This window comes from Onychostoma macrolepis, chromosome 04, assembly GCF_012432095.1.
Source record: "Onychostoma macrolepis isolate SWU-2019 chromosome 04, ASM1243209v1, whole genome shotgun sequence".
NCBI classification, from domain to species: Eukaryota; Metazoa; Chordata; class Actinopteri; order Cypriniformes; family Cyprinidae; genus Onychostoma; species Onychostoma macrolepis.
The window spans coordinates 4,241,300-4,256,349 of NC_081158.1; the positions used below are offsets into that span (position 1 = coordinate 4,241,300).

Consider the following 15,050-nt stretch of genomic DNA (forward strand, 5'->3'; position numbering starts at 1 on the left):
TGTTAGATTGTAATGTTCTAATGCTATCTGTTCTAACTATAAAAGGTACAGCTGTTGTAAAACCAGAGAGAAAGGCTGCATGGCATTGAGAGTATGTGAGAGAGTCAGTATTAATATCATTGTGTCCCTGTTGGTCATTGAGCTCAGCTTAGCCTGACCGTTAGCCTGCCCTGCTCCAGCTTAGCTTTCCAGCACAAGTAGCCACAGTGACTGAGGTTGATCTTTGTTAAAGGGTAACTAAACCAATGGTCAGAGCCTAACTCCACCCATTGGCAATATGTGAAAAATGCTGGAAAAGTGTGCAGAGCCCAGCGGAGACAGAGGGGAGGAACCGAGCTCGTGCAGCGGCGTGGTTAGTAAGTGCCATCAGACGTCACACGTTTCCAATAGGACATTTCAACTGCAGTAGCCATCGTTCAACCTGAAGAGGGCAGCAAGCAGACGTTTTTACCCCATATATTGTAGAATTAAAACACCTTATAACCTAATGTCAAAACATTTACTCGAATCAATGCACAGCACTAATAAAGACACAGTCTTACAGATCATTAACTCAAAAGAGTTGTTTTAGGGTTTAGTTACCCTTTAAATTTGCTTTATGGAACCAAATCATTTGTCAGTGAGTCAGACTAACTGAAATAAGCCTGGCCTATTTGATAAACTTGTTTTATGAAACAGGCCTCGAGGCGTTAGAAGTCAGAAGACACAAGTTAATTTATGATTTGCTGTCTGTCTGAACCAAGTGGCAACCTCCCGCTCTCTCTCTTGAAACCAACACGGCAGTGACTAAAACTGCAGTTCATCGGCTGGCCACTGGAGGCTGGCTCCAAAAGAGAGTCAATCCCAAGACTCTCCATGTTAAAATGCCAAACTTTACAGCTGAAAAAAACATGTTTACAGCCTGGTGCAAAAAATGATTTTGATCTATATAGCTAATTTTGCCCTTTGTGACAGCTGTGAGGGGGGTGAATTTTTTTATAACTCATCCATTTAAATTATATCAAGCCTTAAAGTTCTGCATAAGCAGAAGCATAAGCATAAGCTTGGCGGGCGTGGTTTCAGCAACCGGCTCCACCCACATCCCGCCTTTTTGCCCATTTTCGATTAGTGACGCACAGTCAAGATGGCGACGGCCGTCTCCGCCCACTTTGAGCTTCAAAAATGTTCTTCAGAAACCTACGGGTGACATCACGGACACTACGTCCATTTTTTTTTACAGTCTATGGTCTGAACCAACAAAATAAAAGTGATCATATTTTTTCCATTGCATCGTGTCGCATCAAATCGCATTGTGTTGAATCGAATCGAATCGAAATCTAATCGCATTGCATTGCATCATAACGGGTGAATCGTATCGCATTGCATCACTAGCTGCTTCATATGTATCTTCAGTGTATCGTATCGTTGGCTATGCATCGAGATGCGCATCGCATCAGCCTCAGTTATGGAGATGCACATCCCTAATGGACATGCAAAATGTCAAAAGAAACAACTTCGTCTTAGCTTTAAAAAAAAAAAAAAAGCTTTTGTTTTTATATACACTTGAATGCGGGTGAGTTTCATGTAGAAGAAACATTTTGAACAAAAAGCTGAGAAAGACTATGCCTGGATCAGATTCAGAATGATGATCAAAACATAGATGGAGCAGATCACTTAATATCCACAAAAACCTCAACAGTTTTTTTTTCATATAAACTTGAAATTAAATAGGAAATTAACTGAAATATATAAGACATTAGTTATACATAAAATACAAGATTGCCATATGTATTGATTTACATTATGATTTATAATTTAATTTTAGTATTTAAACACTTTAATGCACATTATTATTTTATTTTTTATTTCTGTTGTTTGTGCAGAGGGAATAGAGATGATCAGACTGGAGACCTGGATTCTCCTCAACCAGTGAATGATGAACTACAGAGAGTCAAAGACCAGCTCAAAACCAGCATGAAGAACAAGTATGAGAGATTATTTGAGGGACTGAACCTCCAGGAGAATGAAAGCCTCCTGAACAGCATCTACACACAGCTCTACATCATAGAGGGAGAGAGTGAAGGAGTGAATGAAGAACATGAGGTTTTACAGATGGAGAAAACAGCCAGAACACAACACTCACAAGACACTCCAATCTACTGCAATGACATCTTTAAAGCCTCCGCTGAACCAGGATGTGAGGAGAAAGACCAGATCAAGACTGTTCTTACTAAAGGCATCGCTGGAATCGGAAAAACCGTCTCTGTGCAGAAGTTCATTCTGGACTGGGCCGAGGGAAAAGCCAATCAGGATGTAGATTTCATGTTTGTGCTTCCATTTCGAGAGCTGAACTTGATCCGAGATCATCAGTACAGTCTTCACAGACTTCTGCTGGACTTTCATCCTGAACTTCAAGATCTGGACTCAAGGATTTATGAGGAGTGTAAAGTTGTGTTCATCTTTGATGGTCTGGATGAAAGCAGAATCACGCTGATGTTTTCAGACGCTCAGAAAGTTTGTGATGTGACTGAGACTTCATCAGTGGGTGTGTTGATGTCAAAGCTCATGAAAGGAGAGCTGCTTCCTCTGCTCTCATCTGGATCACCTCCAGACCAGCAGCAGCCAATCAGATCCTCCAAATACATCAACCGTCTGACAGAAATTCAGGGATTCACTGAGCCTCAGAAGGAGGAATATTTCAGGAAGAGAATCAGTGACCAGCAGCAAGCCAGCAGAATCATCTCACACATCAGAAGAGCAAGAAGCCTCCACATCATGTGCCACATCCCCGTCTTCTGCTGGATCTCATCCACTGTGCTTCAGAAGCTCCTGGAAGAAGATCTGAGTGCAGAAATCCCTCAAACTCTGACTGAAATGTACATCCACTTCCTGCTGATTCAGATCAACATGAGGAACCAGAAGTATGAAGAGAGAGATCCAGAGAAACTCCTGCAGTCCAACAGAGAAGTGATTGTGAAACTTGCTGAAGTGGCTTTCAAACAGCTGATGAAGGGCAATGTGATGTTCTATGAGGAGGACCTGATTGAGAGCGGCATAGACATCACTGACGCCTCAGTGTATTCTGGGATTTGCACTGAGATCTTTAAGCAGGAGTCTGTGATTCATCAGAGGAAAGTCTACAGCTTCATTCATCTGAGCGTTCAGGAGTTTCTCGCTGCTTTCTATCTGCTTTACTCACACGTGGTCAGCAAAGAATTGCTGCAGTTTCTTAAAGTCTCTCTGTATGATCTACTAACATCAGCAGTAGATAAAGCTCTTGAGAGTGAGAATGGACGTCTGGATCTGTTCCTGCGGTTCCTGCTGGGCGTCTCACTGGAGTCCAATCAGAGACTCTTACAGGATCTACTGACACACACAGAGAACAGCTCAGAGACCATCAGCAGAACCACACAGTACATTAAAATGAAGATCAAAGACCCAGAAAGATTTCGTCATCTCTCAGCTGGTGAATCCATCAATCTGTTCCTCTGTCTGCTGGAAGTGAAAGATCAGACTCTGTTCAGAGAGATTCAGGAGTTTGTGAAATCAGACAAACGCTCAGAGAAACTCTCTGCTGCTCACTGCTCAACAATCACCTACATGCTTCAGATGTCAGAGGAGCCGCTGGATGAGTTTGAGCTCATGAAATACAACACATCAGATGAGGGCAGAAGAAGACTGATACCAGCTGTGATCAACTGCAGAAGAGCTCTGTGAGTGTTTCATCATTAACTAAACTATCATATTTAATAATGAATCTGACACCTTTAAAATAAATGTACCTAAATGAGAGATTTTATGACATATTTACTCTGTCAGCATTGTGATCACATTAATGTCACAAAGACAAAAACTTACATTTTAACAGGTCACACATGTACATGAATTAGTCATACAACACAAGCTAAGAGTTTTGTCATTTAATGAGATGTTAGGTGTGAATAGTTGGTGTGTTGTGTTTTGTGCTATCCTGAACTGACTGCCAATAAAATAATTCTTCACAAATAGATGTTAGGTATGAATAGCGATTAGTCAACAGAAGAAACGGTCGGACGGCAGGCCTGCCGCTGTGACCCAACACTCAGGGAGAGCCGAATCCCGTGCGGGAGGATGGTGGTGTCGAATGCGGCGAGTTCGGGGGTTTGCGAGCTCTGCTCAAAATATTTTCTCCGCCCTGCTGGAGTGGATTTAGGAGTGAAGTTGGCTGATTTGCAGGGTGAAGAACAGATCGTACAGATCCGATCAGAACTGTGCGTCGGAATTATTTAGTGCTTGCCTCCAGCTTAATATTTTCCAATCAGAGAAACTGTTTACCAACCTGCCGGTTACTGGGGTGAAAGATCTACGAGTGATGAGTAAAACATTTACAACTGATGAGTAGTTTACACTTTAGTTTAGCGGATGCAGAAAGTGTTGTAAATGCCTTGTATCCAGCTACAGATCATTTGTAACAGATAAGAAAGATTTACGAGTGATGAGTAGTTTACATTTTAGATTAGGGGATGCAGACAGCTTTGTAAATGATTTATTCATGCGTTAACACAACAGGTTTTGAATACTTTGTAGTAGGGCTGGGCGATATGGCCAAAAAATTATCACGATCATTTTTAAATCAGTCGATATATATAATTATCACGATAAATGTCAAATCTTTATTTATTTCAAGTTGAAAGCCAGATTTTTGCTCTAAAGTGAAAGTTGCAGAAACCAGACCATTAATTTTCCTTAACAAAATAAATATCTAAATAGAAAAATGTATTTCTGGGGGCCATGGTGGGGGATTTTTGACAAAATCCTAATATTAAACAGCCCAAATTCTTATAGATTATTAACATAAAAATGAAGACAGAGTTATATGTGAACCAGTATATATTTGTGCTTTTGTGATTTTAGTTCAATAATTTTTTCTTTAATGTTTCTGTTATTTAAGGGGATTTTGCTAAATATTAACATCACTGATACTCAAAAGTTTTGATCAGTGCACTTCGGTTAATTCTCTCATCAGAAACAACAAAGTGCAGATGTAGCCTACATGAGATGTAAGTAAGAGATTAATTCATACACTGCAGACAACATCACTGATTATAGCTTTTTTTTTGTGTGCTTACACTCAAGCTAGACTGAATTCAGTGATATTCTTTGATAATATGTTCTTTGCTCGCTGTATAATTTGTTTGTTGTTTGAATAATCGTGGACATGCTGCGTTAATTAAACTTAAAATGTGTTCTTATTAAACGTGATCAGGTTAAATACAAATTCTGTCTTTTTAAAATATTTTGTCATAATATGGTAGCCTACTTGCCTAAAACGTTATGATGTGTGTGTAGTTAATAGATATACATTAGGCTTGTTTGAGCGCGTTTGACCAGAGACTAGAGTGCAATTAAACAGCTGTGCTTATGTGATTACAAGTGTGAATGTAAAATTACGGTAATATCACGTGAATATTTCACATGAAATTCTGTCAGTGTGAGGGAGAGATGTAGGGACGCGTGCCACGAGGTGCACAAGAAAAATACAACTGCACTAGGCTATATATTTCTGGTCAGTTTAATAAATAATTAATCCCAAAACTATTGTGGTGGTTTCCACTTTTTCTATGAAGAATCACTCTTGAAGTCTTGGGGTTTTGATGCCAGAAGAGAGACTTTATTATCATCAGAGACAATAAGGCCGAGAAGACGCTGCAGTGAATTCTGTCAAATCTGTGTCCGTACAACATTTTTATACAGTTTTTCTCTAGGCGTGTTCAATACATTTTATACATTGCCATTTTAACTTTTTTGGCTGTCTCCAGTCTGCCACCCAAAAGCAGACAGGAGACCTTCATTTTATGTTCCGTGAACGTAGGGGCCCCCTCATATATTTTGTGTAATGTCAAAACAGGACATGCAGCCTCACCATATGTCCGCATGTTCCATTCATGCTGGCCTCTACACACAGGCAGATACAAGATTATATTAGTAGAATATCTTGATACATAAATGGTTATATTCACTTTGATTATACCTGAACAATTCATATTTTGATCAATAAAACTTTTCGTCACTATCACAAAAATTAAGTATCTTGGGGATGATCGAGGGGCACAAGGAAAATCTCAGACCCGGCCCTGCAGCGGGGGGTGCGGCGTTTTATTCTCAAGGGCTATCCTAAAAGATCGTTAGATGCCGCTTTGGAGAAAGTACGGGAAACATCGAATACTGTATAGTTTAGTATCATCAGCATAACAATGGAAACTAATACCGTATTTTCTAATAATATTACCAAGGGGCAACATGTATATTGAAAATAGCAGAGGACCTAGGACAGATCCTTGTGGTACTCCATACTTTACTGGTGATAATTGAGATGACCCCCTGTTTAAATAAACAACGTGGTAGCGATCGGACAGGTAGGATCTAAACCATCTTAAAGCCTGCCCTTGAATACCCGTATAGTTTTGTAATCGATCTATGAGTATGTCATGATCTATAGCAGTGCTTCTCAAAGTCCGGAATCCAGACCCGCCTCCATTTCATATCTCAAGAGCACTAATTATATTTCCTACTTTGATAAACGCATGTTAAAGCTTGTCTATAGCTGGATATACTGTTATTCCATGCAATTCTAAAAAAAATCCAAGTTAGTTTTTCTCCATTTGCGCTCAAGATTACGAGTTTCTTTCTTGAGAGAATGGGTATAACTGTTGTAGCATGGCGCAGTAAGTTTTTCTCTAACCTTTTTCAAATTAAGGGGGGCAACAGCTTCTAATGTATTAGAGAGGATCGTGCCCATGTTGCTAGTCATTTCGTCTAGTTCAGGTGTATTTATGGGTACACAGAGCAGTTGAGATAAATCAGGCAGGTTATTTGTGAATCTGTCTTCAGTGGCTGGAACAATAGTTCTGCCTGGATGATAATGCGAAGCCATATAGTTAATATCGGTAATACACAGCATGCATGATCAGTAACATCACTTTGAGGTACGATATCTATATCAGTAAGATCAATTCCATGTGATATAATTAAATCTAGCGTATGATTAAAACGATGATTGGGCCCGGTGACATTTTGCTTGACTCCAAAAGAGTTTATTAGGTAAGTAAACATAAGTCCTAATGTATAATTTGAATTATCAGCGTGAATGTTAAAATCTCTGACAATTAGTGCTTTATCAACATTAACCAATAGATCTGAGAGGAAATCTGCAAATTCTTCTAGGAAATCTGTATTTGGCCCTGGCGGTCTATACACATTAGTCAGAGCAAGAGATAGGAGAGATTTCTTTTGCGTATCTGACAGTGTAATATTAAGCAAAAGTATTTTGAATGAGTTAAACCTGTATCCTGTTTTCTGAGTAACATTGAGAAAATCACTATATATTGTTGCGACACTGCCTATAACAGTAGCTTGGTGGAGTAGACTCATTTAGACCAATATAATTGGTCAGTTTCAGTCAAACAGAATACATCAAAACTATTATCTGTGATAATTTCATTTACAATAACTGCTTTGGGTTCGAGTAATCTTATGTTTAGGAGCCCAAGCTTTAAAAATTGTTTTTGTTCATTTATTTTGCATTTTTCTGGTTTAATCATGATCATTTTTTCTAGATCCTGCATTAAATTTATATTTTGACCTTACTGTTTGGGGAACAGACACAGTCTGTATAGATTGGACAACGCAAGTACTTCTATCGTTAGGTATTAACAAAAGTCATCATAGCAGTTATTTGAGAATTGGCTTACTAGTCATATGGAGCGTAGCGTCCTGGAGATGTTGTCGGACAGGAGTTCCGCTCCGACTCTGCTGGGGTGCAGGCCATCAGCACGAAAAAGCCTTGGATGATCCCAGAAAAGATTCCAGTTATTAACAAAGAGCAGTTTCTGTTCTTTACACCATGACAATAACCATTCGTTTAAAGCAAAAAGTCTACTGAACCTTTCCTGTCCTCTTCGATACGTGGGAGGCGGTCCTGACACAACGATCTTTGTCGCGGGCGATGTGCTGCGTACCGTCTCGATCAGGCTCCTGAAGTCCCTCTTCAGTGTCTCCGTCTGCCACAGCTTGGTGTCGTTAACCCCCGCATGAATCACAACAGCAAATTAACTTGATGGAGCTCAAACTCAAAACACGCGGCAGCAACAAACAGGAAGTGACAATGTCACATGTATGTGTCACAAGGAGTTGAGTTTTCCAAAGATGGCTTTGGCTGTGGGCTACCCGTCTCATTCTGGGTCAGCACAGTGCACGCTGAACACGGAATCGAGCTTATGGATAGTACAGCGATCGCGGGATTCTACTGTGCGTGTTCGGCCAGACTCACGGGACTCACCTGTCTGCCCTCCACAACGCAATTCCTCTCGCATTCGGCGAAGGAAGGCTGACCAACATAATCAGCACTCGCTTCGCAGATCGTCTCAAGTTCCACGAGATGCGCACTCCCTGGTCAACAAAACTTTCATCTGCAACGACTTAGTTTCAAACGATTTGAATTTCTTATTTGTGAGTCCTGGATAAAAGCAGGTGATCTAAGTCCTTTTTCTGAACTGGGACCAGAGGTGGACAAAGTACACAACTTCATTACTTGAGTGAAAGTACAGATACTGCTGGTCAAATATTACTGCTTTACAAGTGAAAGTTGTATAGACAGATTCTTGATTAAGTAAAAGTACAGTAGTACTTGCTTTTAAAAGTACTTAAGTACCAAAAGTAAATTTCCTTTTTTATGTCAATTCATTGGTTTATTATTGTAGTATGTAATACTTGCAATACCTCTTAAGCAACTTACAATACATTACGCATACTGAATACACTGACTAGCTTGTAGTGTCTTTGGAATAAAGAGCTTTTAGAATGTTAAAAACCTATGGGGAAAAAACAACAACAACAATAACAATTTTATTTAACACCCCCACCCACCTCCGCAAAGAGAGCATGGTAGTGATCTCACACAGCTCTGGCAGTGTGTGCACACATCTACGTGTAGCCATTCATCTACATTTGAACAGAGTTGACAGTGAAATTGCTGTAAATACAGACTGATAAAAAAAAAAATCAAACCTGCTTAAAACCCAGCAACACAACTGTAGCTGTGAAACTTTACAACAGCAACACTGCTTTAATAAAAAAGCAAAACATCAACGTTTATTTGACATCAAAACAAATATTTAGAAAAAATCCCCTCTAATCGCTCTGGTGGTACTTTATCATCACACACAGAACGGTCTGCTCAGCGCTGCTTCAAGTCAAACACCTGCTGTATTTTGTTAGGAGATGCACAACAGTTCTTCTGTGGCTTTATAGCTAATATTTTCAATTGTTCAATTTAGCAAAATCAGACAATATTGTGTCTAATATATCGTATACCACAATATTAACTTCTTATTTTTGAATTGTTGTAAATAAATATCACATTTGCAACTGGTCAGTGTTCAAAAAATGCTGGGAAATCACTTCACATAACCCTAGAAGAGTGATTGCTGATAGACTGTCAAAAAAAGTCACGTTTTAGAGAAGAAAAAAATCACCCACTGACCTTCAAAGCTGCTACACAGTAACAACTTTCTACTTGGAGGACATTGTAGTGGAGTGAAAAGTACAATATTTGTCTTTCAAATGTAGTGAAGTTAGTCATAAGTTTCCAGAAAACAAATAATACTCAAGTAAAGGACAGACACTCAAAAAGTGTGCTTAAGTACAGTAATCAAGTAAATGTACTTAGTTACTGTCCACCTCTGACTGGTACCCCCTGACAGGTCGAGGAGGAGGTCTTGTAACGGTTTTTAATGCAAAATGCTGACTACTATTAGCTTTACAAGCTTTGAGGCCCAGCTAACTTATCTGAACTCTTCTAGCCCGGTACTAATGATTTTAATTTACCGACCACTGGCATCTGATAATTTTACTAAAGTTTTTTTTTTTAAATTTGCAGATTTCTTGGGTTAATTAATTGTAATTATTTATATACATTTCCCTTTTGAGCTGATTTGCTACATCTGTATGAGCAAAAATGATGGAGTATTTTAAGGCGGCGTCTCCATCTGTCGTGCAGAGAGCGTGCTACTATTCAGCTCCACACGCCACAACGACACTTGAATTGCGCACATTTTTCTAGGTTAACATTAGATTGAGCGGCCATGTAAAGTTGCTGCTACTTGCATATTTCAGATGAAAAGCCATATTTGAGGTTGATGAATGATAGGCGAGCATTTGGATGTCCTGCCCGATGTATGTGTCATTAACACATAGACCAGCAATTAACAATTTGTCCGTCACAGACTACGAGACCTCACCATTTTCTGTGGGTTTTAAATATGTTGTCTGCGACTAAGCAACTAATAAAATTCTCTTGTTGTTGACAAATGGTTAGTTCACTATTAGAGGGTAGCCCTACTGTACATGTTTTTATTGTTTGTTTTTAATATTTCATCTCTTCTAGATTTTCTGGCTGTGATCTCTCAGATCAGCATTGTGAAATTGTGTCATCAGTTCTACAATCCTCAAACTCTGTCCTGAGAGAGCTGCATCTGAGTAACAATCGCCTGCGGGACTCTGGTGTAAAGATCATTTCTGATGGACTGAAGACTCCAAACTGTCAGCTGCAGATACTGAGGTATTAACAACATATAAGAGATCATTTACAGTCAGCTGGCCACAATGTTGATGTGTGTCTGTAGATGATCTGACTGTTGATGTGTGTTCTGCTCTCTTTCAGTCTTGCTGGCTGTAATCTCACTGCTCAGTGTTGTGAGAGTTTGTCATCAGCTCTACAATCCTCAAACTGTGTCCTGAGAGAGCTGGACCTGAGTAACAATCGCCTGCGGGACTCTGGTGTAAAGATCATTTCTGATGGACTGAAGAGTACAAACTGTCAGCTGCAGATACTGAGGTATTTAAGAACACATAAGAGATCATTTACAGTCAGCTGGCCACAATGTTGATGTGTGTCTGTAGATGATCTGACTGTGTGTGTCTGTAGATGATCTGTCTGTGTGTGTCTATAGGTGATCTGATTGTGTGTGTCTGTAGATGATCTGACTGTTGATGTGTGTTCTGCTCTCTTTCAGTCTTGCTGGCTGTAATCTCATCGCTCAGTGTTGTGAGAGTTTGTCATCAGCTCTACAATCCTCAAACTGTGTCCTGAGAGAGCTGGACCTGAGTAACAATCGCCTGCGGGACTCTGGTGTAAAGATCATTTCTGATGGACTGAAGAGTACAAACTGTCAGCTGCAGATACTGAGGTATTTAAGAACACATAAGAGATCATTTACAGTCAGCTGGCCACAATGTTGATGTGTGTCTGTAAATGATCTGACTGTGTGTGTGTGTGTGTGTGTGTGTGTGTGTGTGTGTGTATGTCTGTAGATGATCTGACTGTGTGTGTCTGTAGATGATCCGACTGTGTGTCTGTAGATGATCTGTGTGTGTGTGTAGATGATCTATCGGTGTGTCTGTAGATGATCTGACTGTGTGTGTGTCTGTAGATGATCTGACTGTGTGTGTCTGTAGATGATCTGACTGTTGATGTGTGTTCTGCTCTCTTTCAGTCTTGCTGGCTGTAATCTCATCGCTCAGTGTTGTGAGAGTTTGTCATCAGCTCTACAATCCTCAAACTCTGTCCTGAGAGAGCTGGACCTGAGTAACAATGACCTGCAGGACTCTGGTGTAAAGATCATTTCTGATGGACTGAAGAGTACAAACTGTCAGCTGCAGATACTGAGGTATTTAAGAACACATAAGAGATCATTTACAGTCAGCTGGCCACAATGTTGATGTGTGTCTGTAAATGATCTGACTGTGTGTGTGTGTGTGTGTGTGTGTGTGTATGTCTGTAGATGATCTGACTGTGTGTGTGTGTGTATGTCTGTAGATGATCTGACTGTGTGTGTGTGTATGTCTGTAGATGATCTGACTGTGTGTGTGTGTATGTCTGTAGATGATCTATCGGTGTGTCTGTAGATGATCTGACTGTGTGTGTGTGTGTGTGTGTGTGTGTGTGTGTGTGTGTGTGTGTGTGTGTGTGTGTCTGTAGATGATCTGACTGTGTGTAGTTGATCTGACTGTGTGTGTCTCTAGATGATCTATCGGTGTGTCTGTAGATGATCTATCGGTGTGTCTGTAGATGATCTATCAGTGTGTCTGTAGATGATCTATCGGTGTGTCTGTAGATGATCTATCAGTGTGTCTGTAGATGATCTGATTGTGTGTGTGTGTGTGTGTGTGTGTGTGTGTGTATGTCTGTAGATGATCTATCGGTGTGTCTGTAGATGATCTGATTGTGTGTGTGTGTGTGTGTGTGTCTGTAGATGATCTGACTGTGTGTAGTTGATCTGACTGTGTGTAGTTGATCTGACTGTGTGTGTCTCTAGATGATCTATCGGTGTGTCTGTAGATGATCTGATTGTGTGTGTGTGTGTGTGTGTGTGTGTGTCTGTAGATGATCTATCAGTGTGTCTGTAGATGATCTGATTGTGTGTGTGTGTGTGTGTGTGTGTGTGTCTGTAGATGATCTATCGGTGTGTCTGTAGATGATCTGATTGTGTGTGTGTGTGTGTGTCTGTAGATGATCTCACTGTATGTCTTTAGGTGATGTAAGGAATTAGGTCAAGTTCAAATGGTTCAAAGGGAACTCGATTCCAAAGAATTTATTAAACTGATTCAAAATTAATAGTTTACACTTAATCAACTATTTGTCTAGCGAAGAGTTTAAATTAGTATATCATATCAATTCTGATTTTTATATTATTCCCGTGGGGAACGGTAATAATACAACAAAGTGATATTTTATTAACTGTGAGCTAAGTAGCTGGATCAAGAGCAAAAGACATTAACTTATAAGCAGATAAAGTCAAGACAATGCTATTTGCAATGAAACAAGAGTTTATTGAGCTACTCTAATATACATGAAACTAAACTACTGAAAGCACACACACACATACAGTTTAGGGAATGAGAATTACAGAGTTTTTTAATGGAGTCCCAAAAGTCTAATATTTGCTTCTAGTTCTTAAATCGCAACCTGAGAAGAGCATAAAAGCAGAGATTTGGCTTATCTTGAGCTACTTCACTCTTTCCCCGCCAGCGTTTTTGAAAAAAATTTCATGGCCCCCAGAATATTTTGTTGTATGAATATCTGAACATGCAATACATAAAAATAACAGAACCTCTACTTTTAAACAAAAAAATCAGTTTAATTCTAGCTTCAAGCATTTTTTTTTATCAACACTTGAATATAGGTAGGTTTCCTAAACAAAGCAACATTTTGAGCAAAAAGCTGCGAAAATCACATTTTTATCAAATGCTTCATCTGGATCATATTCGGTACTATGATCAAAGCAAAGATGCAGTAGATGGCTTCCATCAGTATCCCAAAGCTTGCACAGACCTTTACCACTTCCTGGATCCACATTTCACTCAGTAGCATTAGGCAGTTTTCATTTATATGCGGTTAGTGTTGACAATCGCATTATTTTTCATATGCATTTGCTTACATATGAGATTGCTCGTTTCTGCATTTTCCTCGTCTGTGATTTTGATCGGCACATTCTAGACTCATTCAGGAGATGCGTAATAGCGCCCCTGAGCGAATAACAGTGATAACGCGGAAACACTGAAAATTCTGTGTTTAGTGGGGAAAGAGTTAAGATAGATTTAGCACCAGTATCAGCTAGGAGAAGATTTAGTGTTTACTGTTGCGTTCATATTCAAGGCAAGGTTTCCCTTGATTGACTTTCCTGGCAGAGGGAATCACAGCTTTGCTGATTGGTTGGTCCTAAGGTGACGTCTTTGTGGAATCACATTCGTGATGAATGGGTGTTTTGCTGAGTGGAGCTTCGGGTTGGTTGCCATGCTGATGAGTTCTTCTGAATGTCTGAGTTTGCAAGACTTGCTCAGAACATTGGGTTTTAAACGAGCCAATTAGGTCCATCCCAAGAGGTTGTGTCCCAATCAGAGGTTGCTGCAGGGCGGGGTCACGCCCCGTACTCTTCCTCTTTGTGCATAAATTAACATGATGCTCAGTCTTCCATGTGGGAAATATCTTTGCGAGTTTTGTTAATAACTTCAATAAACTGTTGTAATGCAAGTATTGTGCATAATACCAACTTTTCGTTCATGTCAATGTTCTGCAAATATCGTGACCATTTATTCAAGATCAAACTAAATATCTTGCATATATGTTGTACAGTTAATAACTTGGTCTTCTAAAAAGGGACATAAAAACATGCTAAACTTCACAGGTTACATAAAACACATCAAGCATATTAGAGGCTTAAAACATATTACTCATGAAAGTAGTTGCCCTAATGGCAATACTATTCAATTGATTGTCTTTTAAAAATCATCTATGTAAGTTCACGTGTTCCTTTGTTGGAGAGAAAGAGGGTGCGTTGGAATGTGTCGGAGGATGGAGTAAATGGCCTAAAGGTCAAGAGACTTACGCTGTAAAAAATGGCATGTATGGTCACCCTATTACAACAACACTTACCTTATTATCGCAGAAAATATACTGTATACTGCACACCCCAGACTCGACTTGAGTGGAAAATGAAATCATCCGCGGTTGTGCGTGCACTAGTTTACACATGAGCAAAGGTGTTTTTAGGAGTCTAACTTGCAAGCGCCAGACCACTGATTCGTCAAACCTGCTTTCCTGCAGTCTGTGTTCTTCTGACTTCTGACTATTTTGTAGTAAGTAACGAATATTGTTCGGGGAAATGTATCAGAGTAAAAGTATACATTTTAATTAGGAAATGTAGTGGAGTAAAAGTAAAAGTTGGCTGAAAAATAAAAACTCAAGTAAAGTACAGATACTCCCAAAAACTACTTAAGTACTGTAACAAAGTATTATTACTTCGTTACAATACACCACTGCATATAAATGGCTAAACTCTAATAACACTGTAAACAGCACAAACTGGGCTACAGTAATATGTTAGCAGCATTTATGTACATGATTTTGTTTTTGAGAAAGAAACGTTTATGTCACTGAAAGGCCATAAAACACATACACAACATTTGTTCACAAGACTTTTGAGAACTGGAGAACTGAGTTTTTGCTTCAAAATTATATGAAAAACATCTTGTTT

General features: G+C 39.5%; 1 pseudogene; it reads left to right on the forward strand.

The window, feature by feature from the left end:
• The window catches only part of LOC131538359 (NACHT, LRR and PYD domains-containing protein 3-like), a 39,872-nt pseudogene that overhangs the window by 2,592 nt on the left and 22,230 nt on the right, over nt 1-15,050 (forward strand).